This window comes from Pinus tabuliformis, chromosome J, assembly GCF_031772625.1.
Source record: "Pinus tabuliformis cultivar Carrire ecotype Pingquan chromosome J, CPIR1, whole genome shotgun sequence".
In the NCBI taxonomy this organism is placed as follows: Eukaryota; Viridiplantae; Streptophyta; class Pinopsida; order Pinales; family Pinaceae; genus Pinus; species Pinus tabuliformis.
In genome coordinates, this window is record NC_142295.1 from 1,512,605,015 (window position 1) to 1,512,631,149 (window position 26,135).

At 39.0% G+C, this 26,135-nt stretch overlaps 1 pseudogene; it reads left to right on the plus strand.

The window, feature by feature from the left end:
• The first annotated feature begins 257 nt into the window (after window positions 1–257).
• Window positions 258–9,371, plus strand: LOC149233214 (cytochrome P450 71AU50-like; annotated as a pseudogene).
• The last annotated feature ends 16,764 nt before the right edge of the window (window positions 9,372–26,135 follow it).

Below are 26,135 nucleotides of genomic sequence, written 5' to 3' on the forward strand. Positions count from 1 at the left end.
TAGTGAACAGAATATCATTAATTTTATGAAGGTCGTCGCACGAAATGTTTGCGCATTGAAACGTACGAAGTTAGTTACATTTATTTATTTATTCGAAAATGCGGTTCCGCCTACTGGTTTACAGGTGCAGAGTTAGCGTCAATCACATCATTTTACAGTATACTTTCGAAGATAAAGTGAAGAGTCCCCGATCCAATTCTTGTTACAAATAGATGTGAGGAGCATGTGGAGTACCTCATTCGTTGTGGGTGGCTAAGTTGCTAACAATGGCGAATTTGTTGTATTCTGAGCGCCTAATGCTGGAATGTGCCGAGTTTTACATTAAATTTGCCGCTGCTATCCTAGTTACATTAGTGTTGTCTTGGAGTTTCTTGTTCCTGCAAGTGCGAAAGCGGAGGTTGCCACCGGGGCCGTTTCCGTTGCCGATCGTTGGAAACCTACACCACCTGCTCGGACACCTTCCACACCAAGCCCTAGCAACTCTCTCTCTGAAATGCGGGCCTTTCATGTCTCTGCGCCTGGGGTCCTCTGCCCTCACCCTAGTCGTCTCCTCCGCAGATATGGCCAAGGAATTTCTCAAGAATAATGATCGCCTTTTTGCTGGCAGACGTCAATCCATGGCTGCTAAGTATTTGTCGTGTAATTTCTCTAACGTGGGCTATGCTCCATATGGTGCTTATTGGAGACAAATGCGTAAGATCTGCGTTTTACAGTTGCTCAGCTCCAAACGCTTGGATTCCTTCCGCTTCATAAGAGAGGAGGAAGTGTGTTGTATGATTCGTTCTATTATTGAAGACAGTGTTGAAATCGTAATTTCAAACAGCGGGCTGAGTTGACCCGTGGAGCAGCCGTACCAACGCCCAAACTGTGCAGCAAAACCACAAACCAGCTTGAGATTTCTCGGACCGCCTTCCTGCAGAGAGTGGTTTCCGTATTTTTGAACCCGATGGAATATGGGGCAGACGCGTGGCTCTCCCCATACGTAAGCAAACGTAATTTTTTCGGTGCTAATGTTCAGCATAGTGAGGCCCCCCGATATCCACTCCAGCCGTCTGATTGCCCTCATCAATCTCCACCGTCAATCGCCTGAAGCTGCATACAGCCAACATTAAAAAATTTGCGTGGAGTGAATTGAAATTTCTGGTTGACCGCCGACTAAATTAATTAAATGCCATGCTGAGAATTAAATGGCATTTGCAGGGGGTTGTTAAATGGTTTACGTGGTTTTTAATTTTAATGTTTTTTTTATGCACGGCGGTATGGGCACATATATTATATGTGTTATGTTTTAAAAGAAACGTTGACCATATGTGTTAAAAAAAAACCACGGTAGTTAGAATGTGTTTTTGCATTAAGTTTTTTACGACACGTAAAACTTAATGTTTTTGCTTTGGGAGTCGTTGTTTCATATATATGTTTTTTATAACGAGCCAAATACATATGCTCATGGGGGTTCATGGGGGTTGTTCATGAAACATGCAATGAAACACACAGCAGTGTGTAGAAAAGGAACAGGGGCCGTGTGTAATTTTTTTTGTAGTTGACCATTGTAAATGGAACGAAGGAGCAGTGAAAAACGCGCTCTGTAATTTTTGTTGCAACAAAGAAACAAAAGGTGTGTAGTTGAAGCGAAAAGGATGTGTGTTGACTTTTCTGAAGATATATAGTTTTGCACAGCAGTGCATGAAGACAGAGGGTGGAGCGCATGTATTTTCATGAGGTGAACTTTGTTTCTTTTTGCAAAAAGGAAATGCGCGAGTAGTGAAGCAGACTCTTAATGTTTTTGAGATTCATATGTAAATTTGTTTTTACAGCAGTAATGTAAAAAAAAGGGGTTTTTACAGCAGTAAACCCAGCTCAGTAAATTCTCAGGGTGAAAACAGAGTAGTGTTTTGTTGAATGTATCTTTGTGGTGAATCCCTCTCATCAAAGAGGATGAATGTTGTTTCAGGCTTTATATTTTAATCAATAGAAATACTTTTATGGCTGTGTAATACTCTGTTCTGAGATTTTTATTAAAAGCTTCCCTGTGCAAAAAGATTTTGTGGCAGAAGGAAACAGAGCATTGGCTCTGTGTGTTTATTTGTTTGGTTTTTGGTATTTTCGCATGTAAAATACCCAACAGTGGTATCAGAGCTAGTCCAGGCTCTTTGATGGTGACGGAGCAGGTTCAGGCTCTTTGAAGTGTCAAAAAAGCTGAAGGAAGGTGTTGTTGCAGCAGTGAAACTTCTCCAGAAGTGTGAAGACTCAGCCAAAAGAGTTAAGGTATTTTTCAAAGCTTTCCTTTTTGTTACTGTTAAAGGAACAGCCAGTGATTTAAAAGAAAACACAGTCAAGTATTTAAAGCCTAGATAAGAATGGCAAGGTCAAAGAAGAAAGCCTCCCGGCCTGTTAAAAATGTGTCTCCCCCCTCTACTAAACTAGAAGGCAATTCATTAGAATACATTCTATTTGAAACCCCAAAGTTTGATGGAAACTTTGATGTATGGGAAATAAAGATGAGGGCTTTCCTAATGTTTGAGGGGATTGAAGTCTGGGAGTCAGTGATTGATGACAGCAAGATGGATAAAGAATCCATGGAGTATGATGCACAAGCAGCAAAGACTATCTTGAATGGACTCCCTGATTCTATAAAGAAGAATCTAGGAAAATATTCATCAGCAAAGGATATATGGGACAGACTGCATGACCTTCATGCAAAGGGAGCACTGACCATGACCATCAGTGAAGAAGAAAACTCTGAACCCATCATAGAAGCTGAATGTGAGAAGGTTGAACTCATCAAAATTCAAGTAAAAGAAAGGGATGAAGAGCTTGCCAAGCTTAAGAAAGAACTTGATCAATGCAAGAGGAAACATCATGAAGAAGTCATATTCATGACAAATCAGCTGAATGAAGCAAAGAAGCAGGAAGATGCCTTGACAAGTCAACTTGAACAAAGGCACATGAGAGTGAATAAGCTTGTAGAAGAGATTGGACAGTACAAGGTAGAGGTCTCCTCCCTTAAGTCCGAACTATAAGAAGCTAAGAAGCAGGCACAAGGAGTTGAAAAGAAAATGGAGAGCAGTGAAGCAGAAATCTCCAAAATGAAGACTGACATCATCTCTCTTAAAATAGCAGCAGCTGAAGCTACTTGTAGCAAAGAAGAAACTGAGGAACAACTTACAAAGAAAAATAATGTATGTGAAAAGTTGGAAGAAGAGATTGTCCTCCTCAGGAAGAAGGTTGAAGGGATGAACAAGATCATGAAGAGCTCTCAAGCCTTGGATGATATGCTCAGCTATCACAGATCTCCATTTGATAAATCAGGACTTGGGTATGTAGGTGAACCCTCAAACAAGGATGAAGATGCTTTAAGCAAAGGAGATGTGAAGAAGCCAGAAAGAAGTTGTGAAGCTCCTAGTTCCAGAAAAGGTAGGGAGAAAAATGAAGGCTGCAATAGAAGAAATCCAGCTCCAAGAAGAAATGTAGCTGATGTCAAAGAGGCAAGAGGCAATGGTGATCATCAAAGGATCTCAAGGCAGCAAGGCTTCAGAAGTACATCAAGGAAACCTCCATCTCCCAGGTACCAAAGTTCATTTTTTGGTTGTTGTTATGCATGTTCAAACTTTGGTCATATGGCAAAAGACTGTAGAGCATTTCATAAAGATAAATGTTGTGGTCTTCGACAACCTCCAAGAAACAATTTTAGAAGAAATCATGAAATGTTATTCATGAACAATGTTGAATGTTTCAAGTGTCATAACATTGGGCATATGGCACGAGACTGTAACTTAACATGGGCTCCTATGCAAGCTAGACCCATGCAAAAGAAGAAAGTTACACAAGTATGGAGAAGGAAAGAAAGGCAACCTGAAAACCCCTTGAACTCCCCAGTGGATCTAAATTTGTTTTGAGAAGAGTCTGCCAAAAGAAGATAAGCATACATTAAAGGGGAGGTTATAATTTTTTGTTGCTGAACTGTCTTAACAGTCATTCTTTAATGAAGACTTCTTTTTTATAAAGGAAAGACATGAAATCAAATCTGCCATAAGAGCAGAGAAGAAAAGGGGACATCGCTCAAATGTAAAGTGCAGCGGCGCAATAAGGAGTATGTAGAGCATGGAGACCCTCACAACAGTGGGAAGACAAAACATAAAACAGCAGTTTGAAATTTTTTTATGGAGTACATGCATTGAAATGCATAGCAATGGAATGTAGTTTTCTTTTATGAAATGTGAGAGAATATACTCACAGCAGAGTGAGTATAATACACAGGAGAAGGAAATGTTTTGTATTGGGAATGAAAATGCAAAGCAATGAGAAGAAAATGAGAAGAAGGCAAAACGCAGCAGAGCATAAATGCCCAGTGGCTGAGAATACAATGAAATTTTTCACACAGCAGTGAAAAATGTAATATTTTTTTGTATGCAATGCAACATGCACAGAAATGCCTAAAGAAAAACAGGGACAACAGATTTTTAATGCACATGGGTGAATGATAATGTGTGGCAGCAGAAAAATGAAAGGAACTGCACAGCAATGAATTGTGTAAAAAAATGAATGGAGACTAAGATTGTGTGAAGCAAGGGTGTAAAAAGAAATGGCAGCAGCCCGTGTTAATTTTTTTTGTTGTGTGGAGAATGCAGCGCAAAACAGCGTGAGCGTGATTTCTCTCTATGTGCAAGTAATGGAGAGTAAAGAGTTAGTGTATGGGCACACAACAGTATGATGAAACAAAAAGCAGCCACAGTGCAAATTGCAGAGGTAACGCAGCAACAAATAAAAACCCAAGGATGACAGTCTATGGTTATGGGTATGGACAACAGTGCTTAAGAAAAGGCAGCAGCGTGATGGCAATAAGGAGAAGCACAGTGGTGCGAAGAAAATGGAACCAGAACTAAGAGAGAATGAAGAAATGTGTTTTTACACAGCAATGCAAATAAGAAAATGCAGCAGCATGAAGTTTTTGTTGAAGAAATGAAAGGTAATGGACAGCAGCAGATGTAAAAGAAATTTTTTCTTAACAGCAATGAATGTAAGAAATGTTTACACACAGCAGTGTAAATTTGTAAGGTGGGACAGAGTAATTGTTCCAGAAAAGACAGAGTATTCTGTCTTTGAAGAATGCACAGTAATGCAGAGTTTGCAAAGAAATGTAAGTGAAGTGCAGCAACACAACAGCAAGTGTAGACACAGCAGTGTGGGGTAGACGCAGCAAAGAAGATGGCACAACAGTGCAGCAGAGAATATGCAGCAGCATAAAAGAACAAGGTAATGGGTATGCACAACAGTGCAATGAATGTTTTGCTTTGGAACTGCATCTAAAGCAGTGTCTGGTTGTAATCCCTCTGTGAGAGGAAGTGAAGTTCTTTTTGAATCCCTCTATTAAAGAGGAAGGTGCTTTTCAGCACAGTGTCATGGTAAATCCCTCTGTCAAGAGGAAGATGCTTTTTAGCATACACATGGTAAATCCCTCTATCCAGAGGATGATACTTTTCAGCATAGTTTCAGGTTAATCCCTCTATTAAGAGGAAGACAAATTTGTTTGTTTGTGAACTACATCAGAAGCAGTTGGTGAATCCCTCTATGTGAGGATGATATCTTTGTAACAGCAGTACTAAGGAATCCCTCTACGAGAGGAAGTGTCTGGGTATGACCGAATGCCCAGCAGTTGAAATTAAAGGGGAGTGTTGAAATCGTAATTTCAACAGCGGGTTGAGTTGACCCATGGAGCAGCCGTACCAACGCCCAAACCGCGCAGCAAAACCACAAACCAGCTTGAGATTTCTCGGACCGCCTTCCTGCAGAGAGTGGTTTCCGTATTTTTGAACCCGATGGAATATGGGGCAGACGCGTGGCTCTCCCCATACGTAAGCAAACGTAATTTCTCGGGTGCTAATGTTCAGCATAGTGAGGCCTCCCGATATTTATCACCGCCGTCCGATTGCCCTCATCAATCTCCACCGTCAATCGCCTGAAGCTGCATACGGCCAACATTAAAAAGTTTGCGTGGAGTGAATTGAAATTTCTGGTTGACCGCCGACTAAATTAATTAAATGCCATGCTGAGAATTAAATGGCATTTGCAGGGGGTTGTTAAATGGTTGACGTGGTTTTTAATTTTAATGTTTTTTTATATGCACGGCGGTATGGGCACATATATTATATGTGTTATGTTTTAAAAGAAACGTTGACCATATGTGTTAAAAAAAAACCACGGTAGTTAGAATGTGTTTTTGCATTAAGTTTTTTACGGCACGTAAAACTTAATGTTTTTGCTTTGGGAGTCGTTGTTTCATATATATGTTTTTTATAACGAGCCAAATACATATGCTCGTGGGGGTTGTTCATGAAACATGCAATGAAACACACAGCAGTGTGTAGAAAAAGAACAGGGGCCGTGTGTAATTTTTTTTGTAGTTGACCATTGTAAATGGAACGAAGGAGCAGTGAAAAACGCGCTCTGTAATTTTTGTTGCAACAAAGAAACAAAAGGTGTGTGGCTGAAGCGAAAAGGATGTGTGTTGACTTTTCTGAAGATATATAGTTTTGCACAGCAGTGCATGAAGACAGAGGGTGGAGCGCATGTATTTTCATGAGGTGAACTTTGTTTCTTTTTGCAAAAAGGAAATGCGCGAGTAGTGAAGCAGACTCTTAATATTTTTGAGATTCATATGTAAATTTGTTTTTACAACAGTAATGTAAAAAAAAAGGGTTTTTACAGCAGTAAACCCAGCTCAGTAAATTCTCAGGGTGAAAACAGAGTAGTGTTTTGTTGAATGTATCTTTGTGGTGAATCCCTCTCAGCGAAGAGGATGAATGTTGTTTCAGGGTTTATATTTTAATCAATAGAAATACTTTTATGGCTGTGTAATACTCTGTTCTGAGATTTTTATTAAAAGCTTCCCTGTGCAAAAAGATCCTGTGGCAGAAGGAAACAGAGCATTGGCTCTGTGTGTTTATTTGTTTGGTTTTTGGTATTTTCGCATGTAAAATACCCAACAGATAGTGAGGGCTCTCATGTTCCCGTAAGCATTAGCAAAGCTGTGTCAACACTTGCTACTTCTATTATCTGCAGCATAGTTACCAAGTTCGGCCGTACTGCAGAAAAAAATTCGAAAATTCGCCGGTTCGATTCGATTTGCGAATTAATACGTCAATTCGAGTTCGGTACGGTGTATTAGATATTAGGTTCACAATTAACGTTGGCGTTTTCGCAGTGGGGTGAGAGCGTATGGAGTATTATGATTCGCGATTCTCCCACCGTTTAATAAAAGAAATTGTCGCTGCCCGCGGGGCTCTTCTCCCCTACAGGATCTGCTTGGAATGAGCGCTTTTTGGGCTTCAGTTTCTTCAAACCTTAGCCCCCTTGGATTCCATAAATCGATTGCAGGTACCCTCTGTTTAAAGGTACCTTACAACAAATATAATAACCAAAGTCCCCACTCGTCATTTCCTAATAGTTAAAAAAAAACAAGAGAAGAGAGAAGAGAATTAGGGCTCTTCCTCTCCTCGGAGTATTTAAATGCAGGATTGCCCATTTACTATTTTTGTAAACTCCACAAGCCTTAGGAATCACATGTGCAGGAAATGCCTTGTTATCTACTCAACTTCGTAAAATGGACGACTTAGAAATGAGGGAACCGACTTGTACTCACAGATCAATTCCTACACCAACCATGACATCAGAGGCCTCTCGAATTGATAGATCAAGTCCGACCACCTTGACTTTCTCCTCGCTTGGGGATATAAAATATTGCTTAGCCATCATGATATCCGGATCCATAAAAAAAATAGAAAAACAGTAACTTCTATATTACAAAAAATTATAAAATGGAAAAATTCATTACTATAAAAGATATAAAATGGTAAGCTTCCAAATTGACAACTTTTATAAAAAAAAAATAGAAAAACAGTAACTTCTATATTATAAAAAATTATAAAATAGCAAAAGTCAGTTTACAATGGATAAGACTTATAAAAAAATAGAAAAAAAAAAGATAAATCCAATATTAAAAAAAAGAATATTAAGTATTTGTAAGACGAATAATGTCGAATTTTTTCCGTATTGAATTTTATAGTGTCAAATTTTTTCCGTATCGAATCGAATTCGAATTTGGTAACTATGATCCGCAGGATGGCCTTCGGCAGAAAGTACTCGGACCAACAGTTAATTGAAAGCATCAAAGAAAGTTTTCTGTTAGCCGGTACTTTCAATATCGCAGATTATATACCATACTTGGCGTGGCTAGTTTTGCCAGGTTTGGGACGACGATTCAAGAAAATACACAAGACGGTAGACCATTTCTTCGACAATGTGATAGAGGAACACATTGCGCGGAATGATCCCAACGTCACACCTGATCTTGTCGACGTTTTGCTGACAATCTGCGAAGATAATGATACGGAGTTCCAAATTAAACGAAAACATATTAAAGGCGTCATTGCCGTACGTTACGTTAACTGTTTTTTCACATTAAAACATTCAATTACAGTGACTTTTAAAAAGTAAAGATTTATACATTGTTGGTAAGTGATGTACATTGTATTTGCAGGATATGTTCGCCGCGGGAACGGACACGTCATCGATTGCGATAGAGTGGGAATGTCCGAAGTGCTGAGAAACCCGCCAGTGCTGAAGAAGCTTCAGGAGGAGCTTGAACGCGTGGTTGGAATGGAGCGTATGGTGCAAGAATCTGATCTGTCGTCTCTCGTTTATTTACAAGCTGTGGTCAAAGAAACGCTTAGGCTCCACCCACCGGGGCCTCTTGCTATTCCCCATTTATCTTTGGAGGATTGCAGTGTATCGGGCTATGAAATCCCTGGTGGCACTTGCGTTCTGCTCAACCTTTGGGCGATTGGGAGGAATCCAAAGTCGTGGGAGGATGCCGAAAGTTTCAAGCCAGAGAGGTTCATGGAAAAAACTGGGGCGGCAGAGGTGGATGTAAATGTCCAGAACTTCGAATGGATTCCATTTGGAGCGGGAAGGAGAGGATGCCCCGGAGAGCAACTGGGAATGCTTGTTGTAGAGTTTGGGATGGCGCAGTTGCTGCATTGTTTCAACTGGAGGCTCCCGGAGAAAATGAATGGGCAGGAGGAGTTGGATATGAGTGAGAGGTTTAATGGACTGACACTGCCCCGGGCGCATGAACTCGTGGCTGTTCCAACTCCTCGACTCTCCGTACTCTGATTTTATATTGACGTTACCAACTGTGTTTTCCTTAATTTCAATAAAATAGGTGAGACAGACATGTTTATCGTGTTTGTATAACGTTAATGTCGTGCTGAAATAAGAGATATCTCGAAGCCGATATTTTACATGCGGTTGAGAGGCACGGCAATGTGTATGTTTTGACTATCCTAATATATATGGTTATGATACTGTGGCTGTTTATTGATTTTTATTTTTTAATAGTTTGTAGATCATATTATTTGGTTTACGATTATAATTATGGATCAATATATGGGTAGTGATATTATGTGGGTTATATATTAATATCTTGGCAGTACAACTGCTTAAAAAATGAAGTTAACAGGATGATAAGAAAACGCGTTTTATATATATACGATTAAGAATTATTGTGAGAGAGAATATTAGTTTTTTTCTAATTTTAATTTTAATATAAAACTTACATAAATTTATTATGTATATATAAGATAAAATAAAAATATATTTTAAAAACTAAATTAATATTTCTTTATAATATTTTTTTCCAACTTATAATATTATAAGTTATTATTAATTTTTTTAATTAAAAATTATAATAAAATTGATTATTAATTTATTCATTACAATGATATTGTTGCTAGCTTTTTCAACCTTATTGTAAGTTATTATTAATTTTGTTTAATAAAAATTATAATAAAATTGATTATTAATTTATTCATTACGATAATATTGTTGTTCACTTTTGCTACCTATAGTGCATGAAAATGAAAATGACAAACATACGAATAACTTTTATAGAAAGGCTTTTAGAAGTATCGTTTCAATTTTAGTTGACAATAAAAATTGATTATTAATTGATTGATATTGCTACAAACATCTCCTAGATTGATATTGTTGCAAACATTTTCTACCTCGTCTCGTCGTATATAAACTAGAGGGAAACCTAATAAAAACAAGGTGGGTTGCGAGTAACAAGTCCCTGCCCAAGGGCATGATGCCAAGAACAAAGACTGTCAATTGTTGCATTGAAACAATGAGCATATGAAACAGGAGCAGGGATGGGAAAGATACTCGCACATTTCCAAGCTAAATAGTGAACATTGGAATAGTTTCGATACAAAACACATTTCAAATTGTTTGACAATGTTGTTTGTTGATTGTCTTCCATAAAACTACAACTATCTGAGGTAGAGGATTGCAATATGGGCATAGAATAAGATCCCCAATTTTTCAAGATATCAAAGACTTTATCCCCCTCAAAAAAGGATAAATACATCCAGCTTGGTTTCTCGGAGGTATGAAGACCTTCAAACTGATGATCCATGTATTTTTTAGCACCCAATTCCCCTTAAACATGATATCAAGTAGCAAGGATGAGATAAGGACGAGGCACCTTCCTTGCATTGTCAGTGCTCGCCCGAAACCTTCTATTTTTTTAGGGAGGGAGCATTTAGAATCTTGTCTATATATACATAATATGACTATTGACATTCATTAAGGCGAAACATGGAGGTATTTATTAGATGCCAAAGGTGGTATGCCAGAGGTGTTTATTAGATTTGAATAATGAGAATGAGATATGATCTACTATAAGTAGCCGCTATGATGGCACAATTTTATGGATATGATTTAGATGCATGCGTAATATGCGGTATCCAATTCAATTCACATGTATCATTTTGGGGTCCAACTTTGAAAATACTCGACTGCACTCCTACACGAGGCAATTTGTAGCCATAGTTATCTGACTTGGTTTGACTCTGCCCCACTTAGAGCCTAGCTAATCTAACTCAGTAAGTAAAACTTGAGATCTGACTTGGAATGTACTTGGGCATTGACTTGGGAGTTGACTCAATCTCATTAAGAACTCGAGATTTCACTCTTAATTTGATTGGGACTAAGAACAAGACTAGAGAAAAGCTTACGATTGGATTCCCAAAACATGCCCAATTCTCCATTAAACACCAACTGCTATGTTATTTTGAGTCAGACATAAGACCTTATAGGCATATCTCTTTAAAGGCTAGGTTCAACTTATAGAACATGTTTAACAATGATTAATGAGGTGAACAACAACAAACAAGGACTCTATCAGTGAGATTAACAGAGGACTCTGTAACTGAGATAAGCATATTCTCTTTTCAAGATTGAAGCTTGATGTTTCCACTTTGGAGCCCACTCCTCAATTTTGGAATACAAATATTTTTTTGAATGTTATGAATATAAATGTTGAATTTATCTCAATCTCTAGTGAACAGAGCATGCATTCGGGACACTTCAGCTGCAAAATTGAAAACCTTCACAGATCAGGTGACCTAGTAGACATGTCACTAACCATTTGTCCTCATAAATAGAAAACTACGTAAACTTTCTATAAAAGCTTATAGAAATATACAACCAACAAACATAGTTCCAATATACCAAGTGTCAACAAATGTACAAATCAGGTGCCCTTCAATATAAACTTCTTCAAGATTTTAGAGTTTGGCACATAAAATATGTCCCCATGCATAAGAATTCCATCTTCTACTAGCCTGTGCTCACCAAGTGCGGATCGCGGAAAAAGAGAAAAAAAAGAATATGTGCCTAAATGGGGATTGTGTACAATATGATGCCATTTGGCTTGAAGAATGCCCGGTTTTTGGATCGTTGTATATTCCATTTCAAATGTAAAGCACTGGGCAATTACTACCTTTTGTAAATGCTTGGCTATTCCAAGTTCCAACAACCAAACATGGATGGATTAAATTCAACTTCTTGTGTACGTGAAGGGCGACCTACAGGTGTTCTTTCTAGTTCGGATGGGCCACTCTCAGTTGAATGTCTATGGCTTCTTATTTGGGAAAGTGAACATCTAGAATGTTCTAAAGATTGGGAAAAGGGGATACCCCGAAGACACTCATTGACTGCCATTGCCGATAGCAATGAGACTGGAAATTGAAAGCTACATTTTCTAGCTCTGGCACGAAGAAGAGTTAAGGTAGACACAGTTGAGCTAGCGGAACCCCAAAAGAGAAAGTGTCACCAAGCAATCAAAGCTGCCAAGCCATTTGACCTTTCCAAAGTTCTAATTTATGTTCAAATCTCTTTTGTGTATGATATCTAAATTCTATTCAGAGGTAGTGACTAATTTTGGATAGACATGATTCTAATCTACCCTAGGATATGATAGAAAAATAAGATTTCGTGCCTGCACATATTATTGACTGTTGCAGCATAAGAAAGCACAAACATGATATTTATATCACCATGAAGTGAACATAAATTGTTTTTATCCCAAAGTTACCATGGTTATGAAGATTGAACTTTGTTTATCGAGTGAAAAGAAAATATTGAGCATACATGGCAAGTCAATCTTTTTAGTCGGGAGATTTGAGTCGGGAGATTCTTATGGGTAGGATGCAGAATGATAGTTGTGAAGATTGAAGCTTGTCTTGTCCAGTGAAAAGAAAAGATTGAGCATATATGGCAAGTTAATCTTTTGATTCAGGAGAGTCTTGTGAACATGTTGCAGAATGATATTAAGGCTATGTGGGGCCCATTCTAAAGCACTATTGGTGGTAGATGAGAAAAATAGTTTTCGGGAAGACAGATTCCAGAAAGCAGTGAATGCTCTTGGAGCTGCTTCTGATAATGCAAACAAAATTTTCAATCAAAAATTGAATCTCCTACAGGTTAACACACTAGCCTCAATACAGGTAAGTGGGAAGGCGATGGATTTGGATCTGAAAACGCTTCAACCTCTAATGTTTCCTCTGCAACTTGGTTTTTAACCTCAGGTTCCACCTCTCCTACCTCTTTTTCTGGTATTAGAACACTTAATGTAGATACGCTGGTAGGCACTTATTTGCCCATATGCATAATCAATTATTTTAGTAACTGGCACATTCACTGGTTCAAGGTCATCAGCTTAATTAACACGATCGATTGATGTTCCATCAAGCAAGTTGGGATAAGAAGAGAGGAAGAAATAAAATAATAAGAGGCAAGGTAAGCAGCCATGGAGGTCGAGACACATAGGAAAAGGTAAGAGTTGATCATTGACCCTACAACCGAGGAAACATGTGAACATATTGAATAGTTAGAGGAAACATGTAAACATATTAATCATCATTAAAGGTTTGCAGCCTAATGCAAGAAATTCCACTTCAACCCATGAGACAATCAAACAAATTAGTAAGGAAGATGGCATAAGATTGTAAAGACTTAAGATATAAACCTGTTCACAACAAGTTTAAAGAAGCAAAAGTGCATTATGGTTAGTTTGAGTTCCAACTGTTGTTACCCGACCCGAGCCTCACAATCAGGTTTGCTAACTTGATTATGAATATGCTTTATTAATTGAAGTCCCTATACTGTTTGTGCATATTCATTAACAGGTGAATTGCAAATTACTCTGTTTTCTCTCTCAGGTTATATTACACCTAGAACAGGATCGTGGGCTCATAGTTTGGGAAAATGCCCACAGGTTTCTTGTTGACATTTGGCAGCTGCTATTATGTATCTCAAGGAATTTGTTGCCCTTCATATTATAATACCATATTTTAGTTTGATATATCTTCTAATGCTTCTTGTCTCTTGAATGGGGAAATACAAGTTGGAAATGCAGTTGTTGTACCAGTTGCTAGAGTATTAGGCTACGAATTTGGGCTTGCAATTCAAAAGCAGTGTGGAAATTCCCCAGTCGCCATACTACTCAAGGACTTCCCTAAGAGTCTCATGGTTGCTTATAAACAAAGCCCAATAGTCATAATAGATATTTTAGGAGAAGTTGTGAGCTTTTGGTAGAAGGCGGAGTTAATGATGTCCATTACATGCTCTAAACATAAATTTGGATGTTAAATGATATTGTCTTTTGTGCTCTTCTTGATTTTGGAATGCATCAAAACAGCGATAGAAGACAAAACATTAATCAGCAAACAAAACTATTTTGGATCTGGAAATGACTGAAAATTTTGATAGTCGTGACCAAATATACAATTACATATGAAATGTAATTGAAATGCCCAAGGAATTGTACACTTCCTGCTCCTGTGCTTCCTTCCATATAGGGATATTGGCTTACAACATGAAGCAAAAGAGAAAAGAATGGTTTCAGTTAATAGAACAAGGGCCGTAGTTCTTGGCTTACAAAATGAAGAAACAGAGAAAAGAACAGTAAATGGAACAAGGACCCAAGGAGAAAGAGTACTTGTAAGAGACATTCTAACTGTACAATAAACAAATAAAAATAAAAACGGTGGCATTTACATATGGCATTACACATGATTTGGGGATCCATAATCTTGGCAATGGCAGTCAGTGACTGAATGAAATACATAGCAAACCATACAACCTAGAAGAGACCAACATATCAGAGTATGTTGGAGGCTTTAACACCACTAAAATTAATGTTTTGTGGCAATAGATTTGGTTCATCACATCATTGAGGGCCTTCAACTTCGTAGTGGCATCCACTGATTTCAGGTTCTCCATGAGTTCCCCTAGTGAGATCTAGGATGTACATTAGATCTGAAAGAAACAAGCTGGACTAAATGTTTGATTTGGACCTAGAAGATGAGAAATAAAGGAACATTGACATGCTCACATAGACCATCAGGACAATGCAATCTGATGGAAAAAACCCCATCTCAAAATAGAAACCACACAAACCAACAGATGTGAGGAGTACTTGCAGAAGTCCCACCATGAGAAAAAAGTAGTTTTACATCAGAACCATTAATAATTTCATTAAAATTGACAATGTATGTAACCCACGAATACTCAACATCCTTGTATTCACCCCAGAATTCAGGGTTATGGCATCAATCAACCATAGAAGTAGGAATGAACACTTCAACTGTTGAAAATCCATCAAGTACTCTAGTGGAGCCTCTAACATCTTTAGATTGCATTCACTCCAAGTTAGTCTTTAGTGAAAGCAGTGCTTTTCCTGGGCCTCTCAATAGTGGGAACTTGAAAGATGATACATTTATCTTGAAGAACAAAGCCCCAAGGTGGCATGAGTAGCTTCATCTCAAAAAACACCAAGGCACGCACCAAGGCAAGCCAAGGAAGAAGCAGAAGCTATGGAGATGTTTAGGTTTTTCAAAGATGGATTCAGAAGGCATGAAAGAGGTACTCTATAAGCTACATTACAAGATAGAATCAATGATTCTAGCTCTTTACATGGAGCTAGAACCATTGATTCCAACTTGTAATGGTTTTCCCACCAATCCATTTGAATTTAATCCTCCTAAGTTTCTTTGTGATGTCCTCTCACTACTCAACTACCAACCATTTTATATATTGATGAGCCTCAATTCCAAATTTGATATAGCAAATAACTGTTGTTGTCACTTGTTATGGTGATAATAGGCAGCAAGCTCTGGTTAAATTTAAGGTTCACCCCCTTTGGTTGGATGATTCTTCCTACCAAGCCTAGCGCGAGGAGGTTTCATCCCTCATAAATGTCTTGGCATTATTTCCTGCAAAGGATATATCTCAACTGACAACGCACTGGTTAATCCTTTAAGGGTCATTTCACCTGTCCAAGCAAGCCGCTTCTAGAACCCAAACTCTTCAGGGTAGTTGTAATGTGTTTCTTGAGTTAAAGGAAGCACTTGATAGCATATCAAAGCCTCCTCGTTACATGAAAGTTCAAACAGGTCAGATAACAGTAAGCTCCATTTAAGATGAATTCTTTGGACTAATTATATGAGGGTTTTGAATTGAATTTATAAAATAACAATGGAACAATCATTCTCAGTGCAACTGCCAGCTACATTGAATTTTTCACTGGGAATTGTATTTGACTGCAACTAAAATCAGACTCCTATACCAAATCAATAGAATCTCTCACTTATCTTAGTCCATCCACAAGAATGAAGCAGCATGTAAAGTTAAGTCTTTGCCAGTCAATTTTAAACTATAAAGTTAGAATAGAATCAGGGAGGTTGATTTCTAAATGATTAAGCCCAACTCTGTATTGCAAGGAGGCCACAATGGAGTTGCTCTCCAATATATTTTGGCCATGGAATTCGTTATTCAATTCCCAGGAGTCACCCATGGAATTGACTCCATAAGAAGGATGTAAGTGAAACACTAGAACTCCATGGGTTGAATTTCTGCCAATGACGTGGATTCCTTGCCAAATGCCACAGTTGAGCAATTTCGTTAAGAACCCATACCTACAAGAAGTAGTTGGTCTTGAATGATAAGTTCAATTTTGACAGGATGTTTACTTCGTTTTTAATTTCACTACAAACATACATTGGAAGAGCATTGAAACCTTACTGAGTGATATCCTTGATTGGAAGATGTGTTTCAGTATCATCGTCCCAATCCAGTTCATCCTTAGTTAGATAGTCTATGTCATCATCATATTTCTTGTTCTTAACTTTCATTTTATCAAAAAACTGGGAGAGCTGAAGCCCCCAACTATCCTCTTCCTCTTCGAGCCAGTTAGGATCTTCTTCATCCACATAAAGGGGATAATCAAAAACTTTGCTGTCACTGTTGTCCGTAACATCCTCTTTTGTGGAAACTGAATCCCTCCTATTTTGTCTATGAATGTCAGAGGCTCTGGCTCTATTCCCATTTCGCCTGCCATTGCTCTGAAAAAAGCCCTAGATGCTCTCAGAACTGAAGCCCCTAAGATAAGACTTCTCCATTGAATTTTTTATAAGAGGTTTTAAGATGATTGTACAATTGTAATGCATTTCTTCATTTTTAATAGACTCGGGCATATGGAGTTCACAGAGAATGGTTTTTCTCCACGTGAAGAAGGCCTGGATTCAACTACGGTTCTATGAATAACTATGATAAGCTTTAGATAAAATTTTAGAGTAAGTATAGAAATGTAAGTCAGTAGTATAAGATGTACCTTATATTGTAGGGTTAGGAGCCTTTGGGAAGGACTAAAGCAAGAGCTAGTTATCCATTGATTCCTTGAAGAACTGGGAGTACAAGGGTAGTGGTGAATATAAATATGTTTTGCCATAGCAAGATTTTGTTGATCCCTTTCAATGAGATTTACTGCACTAAGTCACCATCCGCGGAGGTATGCACATAGTCCGAGCATCGAAAAATGCTCCTCTGTCTCCAGCTTTGTGAAGAAACGAGACTAGAGAAATCCCCTGCTTGGCCCTGCTTGGCCTATTGATCGAACTAAGGTAGGCAAGTGAGTTAACACGGTGACAGACATATTGCTCTCTAATCTGTACATTCAATAAACAATTTCTGATCTATACATTCAATAAACAATTTTTTTTGTCATATGTAAGAATGTATGAGAATGTTAAAAAATAAAAATAATAAAGTGAATTAAATTAAATTAAAAAGAGACATTGCCACACCAAGAGCATGCTTCCCAGGTGTCGGAGGTATGGATTTACAAGTTCCAATGTGTAAGTGTCTAGGGGTCACAACTCCCACCAATGTCCTTGGCGGGGAGATCTTTAGCCTTCATGACCTGAACCTACAATACTGCACATGCTCTACCAGATCATAAGTGTTGTCTGTCTTATCTTGAATCGTGGTTCCTACACCACCACCACTGTAAGGACCTATGGTCCTTGGCACGCCCACCGGCACAAGTGTGATGAGTTGGTTCAACCACCAGGAACGTGAGTTGACAAAGTACGAGCTCAGACTTAATGTGTGGAGGAGTCATGTGATAATGCGCACACGAGGAGGGGAGTGAGTCATGTTTGTAGCGTGGGGAGCGTGGGCTCAACCCATGAGACGACTTACAAACTTGAACGAGCTAACCTATACTTATGATCGTTAGAATGAAGGCCGACGGATGTTTGGAGGGTGTTTGTGATGGAGTATAGGGCGTGGGTAGGTCGGATGGGTAGCCAAGATCTCGCCCAATGCACGGTATAAATAAACATAACGAGGAGCTCATTTGGAAATCGCACTTTGACCTTCAATCAAGAAGGAAGGCACGGTTCACATAAGATACAAGGTGCTGGTTGGAGTGTAGCTAGATGCGCCCAAGTCTTGGGCAAGGCTAAACGAGTTAATGCACAGAGGTGTATCGGGTGAATGATGTAGGGCGAGGAGCGCCTGCTAGTCGAATGAAGGCGTGCACAGGTGAAGGCGTGGGCACCCAGTTGTGCGGTTGTGCACGGGTTCTTGGGCAGCTTGAGTGAGCGCCCGCAGTCATGTGAAGGTAAACGCATGGGTGTCTTGGTGACTCAAGTGAGGTCGCCCACCCAACATGCGAAGGTGAACGAAGGGTGACTCGGGTGAGGTCACCCGCCTGTTGACAAGGTTCGGTTGTGAAGTTTGGTTAGCAGCTCGTGTGAGGGCATGCCCACCTGACTTGGGCAAGGAAATCTTGGCTATCACATGGAGGTGTGATGATGTTGTAAATTTGGCTAAGTATGAAACTTGGTGTTTCCAATTATACTTGTAAATTTTGTAATATTGAAAGACTGTATAATACATTATTCCGGTAGACTCATTGTTCAGGGAGTTGCCCCTCCCTTTATACTGTGCAATTGTGTATAAAAGAAACATTAATAATACTTGGTTGCGAAACGAAAACTAAGTAGGATAAGTGGTTAGGCGTAGTCCACGAACATAACTATTGGTGAAAAGAAAGTGTTTGGTGGTGCTGCACCTCGCCAAGCACGGTTGAAAGACTACCGATGGCCTGGGGGCATGACAGGTGGTATCAGAGCTCGGTTGGAGCCGGTGTTAGAGCAGGGTTGCTCATGACGAAGCACAGGAAGCTGGTTGAAGCTTGGAAATTGGCGGCAAGTACTTGCAGGTGAAGGAAGCTAGTTTCACATACAAGTGGAACAAGAGCTGGTTCATGTTTTGCAGGGAACTTGGAGAAGACTGAAAGGCAAAGACGGTGGATGAACCTATGACAAGTGAGTCTATCCATAATGTAGGTGAAGTCTTTCGGTACAAAGTGTTGGAATAGGTGAGTCAATGGAGTTCTGACTGGGTTTCGATGAAGGCTGAGAATATGGGGATTCGAGAAAGTTGTTCGAAGCTGAGGAAGGAACTTGAAGAACTCAAGTTTTAATGCGGAAGTACGATGGATGATGAACTCAAGGAACTTGACAAGGACATCCAATAGAATGGACTTGATATTCAAGAGCTCTTGGATGAAAGAGCCCAGTTGAGGAAGGAAAGTGCCATGATGGAGACCGAAATCAAGCAAATTGAGGAGGAGATAAAGAAGAAGCTTCTTGATAAGAAGGTTGTTGTAATTGAGCAGGAAGAGCTCGAATACATTGACAAGCTGGGAACTCACTACTGTGACAATCTAGAGGATGTTCGAAAGCTTAGTTCTATGGAAGTAGTCAATGGACACCTGGTTGGTGCACTTGAGCAGAATGCGATGGAGGACAAGCTTGATGGAAGACAAGCTAGACCAGGATCGAGTCGCTTAGAACAACCAAGCAAGGAAGTGAAGTACCTTAGGAGGAATGTGAAATTGGAGGACAAACCAATGGACACTTTTGAGGCTGAGTTTTTGAAGAAGGTTACTGATGTGAGACACAAGATAAAGTCGACAGAAGGAGGTGATGCCTCGAAGCTGAGTTTTATGTAGGTAACCGTGAAGGGCAAGAGATTTGTAGCTTTGGTGGATACGGGAGCTACACATAGCTTCTTAAGTAAGAAGGTGTTGGGTCCCTATAATACTAGTGATTACCCCATTACTATTGTAGTTATACCCCTTATTAATATTGTTGTGCCCCTATTGCCCCCATATTGTTATTACTGTGCCCCATAGAATCCCTCTATTGTTATTTTTGTGGCTTTATATTATTATTGTTTGGTTGGCTGGATTATATTGTGACTCCTTAGACTCCTATATATAGAAAGGAGGTTTTTTCATTTGAATCATCCAAGAATTGTTCATTTATGTAATGTAAAGGAGGTTTCCCCCTCGAAGAGGCTAAATTCTAAAGCGTTGATCTATCTTTTCTATCTTTTCTTGAGCTGGTTTCATAACATTTGGTATCAGAGCTTTGGATTCTAGGGTTTCGCTGCTTGAAATAGGTCATTGTGGAATTTTCGCTATACCTTTTTTTCTGGAACGTTTCAGAAGTTGCAAAAAAAACTATTTGAGAAGAAATCACGCTGAACCTCGAGTTCGAATTTCAGAGCTTTTCATGCTATATTTGTGGAGATATGATCTGAGGAAGTTGGTCTTTTTGTAGACTCTTGAATTACATTCCAAACAGGTGACCTGGGGAAAATCGTCATAACTTTCTTTCTGAGCATCGGATTGAAATTTCGTAAGAAGGTACAGAAAGAGGACGGACTGTAGTTTTCTTGTATATATTTTCAGAGTCAAAGGTCGAAACATTGACACGTGGCACTTCATACAAGTTCGCTCTACTGAACTAGTCTATAATCAGGTCACTGCGGGAGATTGTGCATAACTCTTTCTTGGAGAATCCAATTTGGATCAGACTAGTGGCATTTGAAAGAGGACACAGAAGGCTACTATAGGTCACAATTTCAAAACTGGATGATTCGAAATTGCAGAGATACATCAGATTCAATATCAGGTTTCTACAAAGTGAAAAAAGGTGTGTAGTTTTTTTTTAAATTTTTGCGTAAGCTTGGTTTGAAGGAATTCAAAGGGCATAGTAAAGCATTATTATTGGTAATTGATGCCCCGAGGAAAGAAAATGCAAACACCTAGTAAGAAACCTGAAAGCTCTAGCATGACTCATGAAGAAGAGGAAGAAATGCAACATGATATATCAAAATTACAAGACCAAGTGCAACAAGTGTCACTTGCACAAAAAGGAACAGAATCTAAGATGGATGGTTTAAAGAAATATGTAGAAGCTAAGATGGATGGTTTAAAGAAAGGCATATGATTTGAAGATAGATTTGAAGATAGACATGGAAGAACTGAAGAAGTTGCTACAAGAAAGGGTCACTAATGGTGAAAGGGTAGTAAAGGAAACTCATGATGAGAACAAAAGAAATGTTAATCATGATTCCATAGACTCTAATGTTGGATCGAAGACCCACCATATTCCAAAAATCGATATGAGGAAGTTTGATGGCAAGGATCCCGCAACATGGATATTACAGATGGAGCAATTCTTCGATCTCAATAATGTGCAAAACACACAAAAGGTACGTATGGCAACTTTATATTTGGAACCAAATCAGTTTGTATGGTATCAATGGCTTTGCTCTCGTAAACAATTTATCACTTGGGCAATTTTTACGGAAGAATTGATAGCACATTATGAGGATACAAAAAGCAACACTTTTTTTAGCCAATTGATAAGTCTCAAACAAAAGGGTTCAATAATGGAGCACATTGAGGAGTTCCAAAAATTGAACATAAGGGTAAAAGATATTCCAGAGGAGCATAGGATTGATGTGTTCATAGGGTCTTTAAAGGATAATATCCAACATGATGTTCGCCTTTGGGAACCTGATTCATTAGAGAAGGCATTCAGGTTAGCAAGAAAAATGGAAAGCAAAATTATGGCAACCAGGAAGCATACCACTCACAACTATAAAGACGGAAGTGTTGTTGCCCCTAGTCTTCCACAACCTATAAGGTTGACACCACAACAATTGGAAGAAAAAAGAGCAAAAGGGCTTTGTTACAGTTGTGATAGCAAATACACTAAAGGTCATAAGTGTGCTGAGAAGAAATTATTCTACATAGATTGTGAAGAGGAAGAAGAAAAGGAGCAAGAAAGGTCAAAAGAAGAGGATATACTCCAGGAACAAAGCCTAGATGAAGAACAAATAAATCCGACCATATCTTGTAATGCATTGGTGGGAATTACCACTCCTCAAACCATCAAGATAGAAGGACAAATCAAGAAGAAAAAGGTAATAGTGTTGATTGATTCAGGAAGCACCCACAATTTTATTCATTGTAAGGTAGCAAAAGAATTGAATTGCTTCCTATATCCAGCACCAGAGTGTCAAGTGATGATTGCAAATGGAGGAACAATAAATTTCTCTGGAAAGTGCCATAATATCAAGCTATCCATGGGAGAATATGTATTGACTAGCCCAATGCTTTCCATTCCAATGGGAGGTGCTGATGTTGTACTAGGAGTCCAATGGCTACAATCCTTGGGTACAATAGCTTTTAATTTTCAAGAACTTTTCATCAAATTTTCTACGGAAGGAAAGGAAGTTGAATTAAGGGGTATTGCAGGGAAACCAGGAAAGATAATCAGCTCTAATGGTATGACAAAGCTTCTAAAAAAGGAGCAAAGAGGTGTAATTGCACAATTATGTTCGCTAGATGTTTCCACATCGGAATCATCTATTTCTCCAGATCTCCAAAAAGTCCTGGACAATCATTCCAAGGTATTTGAGACTCCCAAAGGTCTCCCACCTATGCGTGATCATGATCATGCTATTCATCTGATTCCAGGAAGTGTTCCTCCAAACATCAGGCCGTACAGATATCCCTATGTCCAAAAGAGTGAAATTGAACGTATGGTTGCAGAAATGCTAGAGGCTGGTATAATTCAACCGAGTCAAAGTTCTTTCTCTGCTCCAGTAGTATTGGTGCACAAGAAGGATGGATCATGGCGCATGTGTCCGGATTATAGGGAGCTCAACAAGCTCACTATTAAAGATAAGTTCCCCATTCCTGTCATTGATGAATTACTGGATGAATTGCATGGATCAATTTACTTCACCAAGTTGGATCTTCGTTCAGGATATCATCAAATCAGAATGAAGACTGAAGACATTCCAAAAACAGCATTTAGAACTCATGAGGGTCATTATGAATTTTTGGTCATGCCTTTTGGCCTTACCAATGCACCTTCAACATTTCAAGGTTTGATGAATTCAATTTTCAAACCATTCCTTAGAAAATTTGTGTTAGTATTTTTTGATGATATACTAATCTACAGCAAGTCTTGGAAGGATCATGTTGAACATGTTGACAGGGTGCTACAACTATTGGAGGAGAAACAATTATATGCAAAAAGATCCAAATGTTTCTTTGGAGTCCAGGAGGTGGAATATTTGGGTCATATTGTATCTCATGAAGGAGTTAAGGTAGACCCTAGCAAAATTAAAGCCATTAAGGAATGGAAAATCCCCACATCCATAAAGCATCTGCGAGGATTTCTTGGGTTGACAGGGTATTATCGCAAGTTTGTTAAGAATTATGGGAGAATAGCAGCACCTCTAACAACATTATTGAAGAAAGATGCATTTTCATGGACTCCGGAAGCAACAAAGGCCTTTGAACATCTTAAAGAGGCAATGTGCCAAGCACCGGTCTTAGCTACACCGGACTTCACAAAAACCTTTATTGTGGAATGTGATGCTTCAGGAAATGGAATTGGTGCTGTTCTAATGCAAGATGAAAGACCCATTGCTTTTGAAAGTCGTCCAATCAAGGGAAAGTTTTTAAGCAAAGCTATTTATGAGAAGGAAATGTTGGCAATACTCCATGCACTTAAGAAATGGCGACCCTACCTAATGGGAAGACACTTCAAGGTAAAAACGGATCATGATAGCCTTAAATACTTTTTAGAACAAAGATTATCCTCTGAAGAGCAACAAAAGTGGGTCACAAAGATGTTGGGTTATGACTTTGAAATCATCTACAAAAAAGGGAAGCAAAATGTGGTGGCAGATGCACTCTCAAGAAAGGATGAGGATGTGGAAGCATTGTTGTGCGCCATTTCTATTATCCAACCAGATTGGATAAACGAAGCAAGGGAGGAATGGAAGAATGACGAAGAAGTGTGGGCACTTATTCGAAAGTTACAACAAGATTCCAGTACATCTGATACATTTAGCTGGCAAAATGATTCGTTATGGTACAAAGATCGCTTATACCTCTGTAAGAATTCCCAGCTAAAACAAAAGATTCTTATGGAATTGCACACTTCTCCCTTAGGAGGGCACTCAGGATTTTTAAAAACTTACCACAGGGTTAAGAAGGAATTTTTTTGGGATGGCCTTAAATCAGATATTCAAAAGTTTGTGGCGGAATGTTTGGTTTGCCAACAAAATAAAGTTGAAACAATTAAGACACCGGGTCTATTACAACCTTTATCCATTCCAAGCCAACGTTGGGAGGAGGTTTCAATGGATTTTATCACAGGTTTACCCAAGTCTGAGGGAAAGAGTGTCATCATGGTGGTAGTTGACAGACTTACCAAGTATGCACACTTTTGTGCATTATCACATCCATTTAAAGCCAGTACAGTTTCTACTGCATTTATGGAAACAATTCAAAAGCTACATGGAAACCCAAAGATTATTGTAAGTGACAGAGATCCCATTTTCACTGGAAATTTTTGGACAGAATTATTTTCTTGTCTTGGTACTCAGTTAGCTCATAGCTCATCTTATCATCCTCAATCTGATGGGCAAACTGAGATAGTAAACAAATGTTTGGAAGGATATCTTCGTTGCTTTGTATCTGATAAACAGACACAATGGGTCAAATGGTTGCCTCTGGCTGAATGGTGGTATAACACTTCCTTCCATACAGCAACAAAAATGACCCCATTTATGGCACTTTATGGGTATCAACCACCATCCATCACATCATATTTAAGAGAAAATTCTAAGGTTCAGGCAGTGGAACATCACATCGAACATCAACAACAAGTCCTCCAACTCTTAAAGGATAACCTCGTGTTGGCACAGAATAGAATGAAACAACAGGCAGATCAACATCGCAGTGAAAGAAGTTTTGATGTAGGTGATTGGGTATTCCTACGGCTACAACCATATAAGCAAATGTCCCTCAAGCAAGCTAAGAAGGATAATAAATTATCACCAAAGTATTATGGTCCGTACAAGGTGTTGCAAAAGATTGGTACTATGGCATACAAATTGGAGCTTCCTGCAGCTTCTCGATTGCACCCAGTTTTCCATGTTTCATGTTTAAAGAAGGTTATAGGTGACAAGCTCCCAGTTCAAACAATATTGCCAGAACTTGACGAGGAAGGAAAAATTATATTGGAACCGGAAGCAGTCACAGAAACAAGAACTCGACAGCTACGAAATCGATCAATTTCAGAGTATCTTATCAAGTGGAAGAACTTATCCGCTGAAGATTCCACATGGGAGGATGAGAATTTTATGCAGAAGTATCCAGAACTACTCAAGCGTTGAGGACAACACTTTTTTGAAGGAGAGGGGCATGTTGGGTCCCTATAATACTAGTGATTACCCCATTACTATTGTAGTTATACCCCTTATTAATATTGTTGTGCCCCTATTGCCCCCATATTGTTATTACTGTGCCCCATAGAATCCCTCTATTGTTATTTTTGTGGCTTTATATTATTATTGTTAGGTCGGCTGGATTATATTGTGACTCCTTAGACTCCTATATATAGAAAGGAGGTTTTTCATTTGAATCATCCAAGAATTGTTCATTTATGTAATGTAAAGGAGGTTGCCCCCTCGAAGAGGCTGAATTCTAAGGCGTTGATCTATCTTTTCTATCTTTTCTTGAGCTAGTTTTATAACAGAAGGCAACAAAGTCTTTTGGGAAGAAAGCTGAAATGGAGAGGGAGTGGAGTGTTTTCAAAGCAGTCAACTATGCCATGAAAGCTGTTACTGGCGTGATGGAGAACACTCAGGTGAGAGTGGGCTCGTGGTTTGGAAAGTTGGACTTCAGGATCGTGGACATGGATGATCATTCTATGGTGTTGGGGCAAGATTTTATGAAGCTTGCACAAGCCATACCGATGGTGGACTAGGACATTCTCTTGATCACAGCTGAAGGAAGAACTATGTTGGTTCCGATGAATAGAAGGAGTTTCTTGGGATATAGACCGAGGATGAATTCTATGACCTTGTATCCCAAAGATCCGAATGTGAAGCATGAGGATGTGGAGCAAAGAGGACTTGGGAGTATGACTCAAACAACGAAGGAAGGGAAGTTGATTGACTTCTTTGCAAGAGTGAGAAAGAATGAAGTAAGTGGGAGATCAATCTCATGAACCTTGGAGCACTTGACAGAGACATCTTCTACTGATGATATTCACAATGGA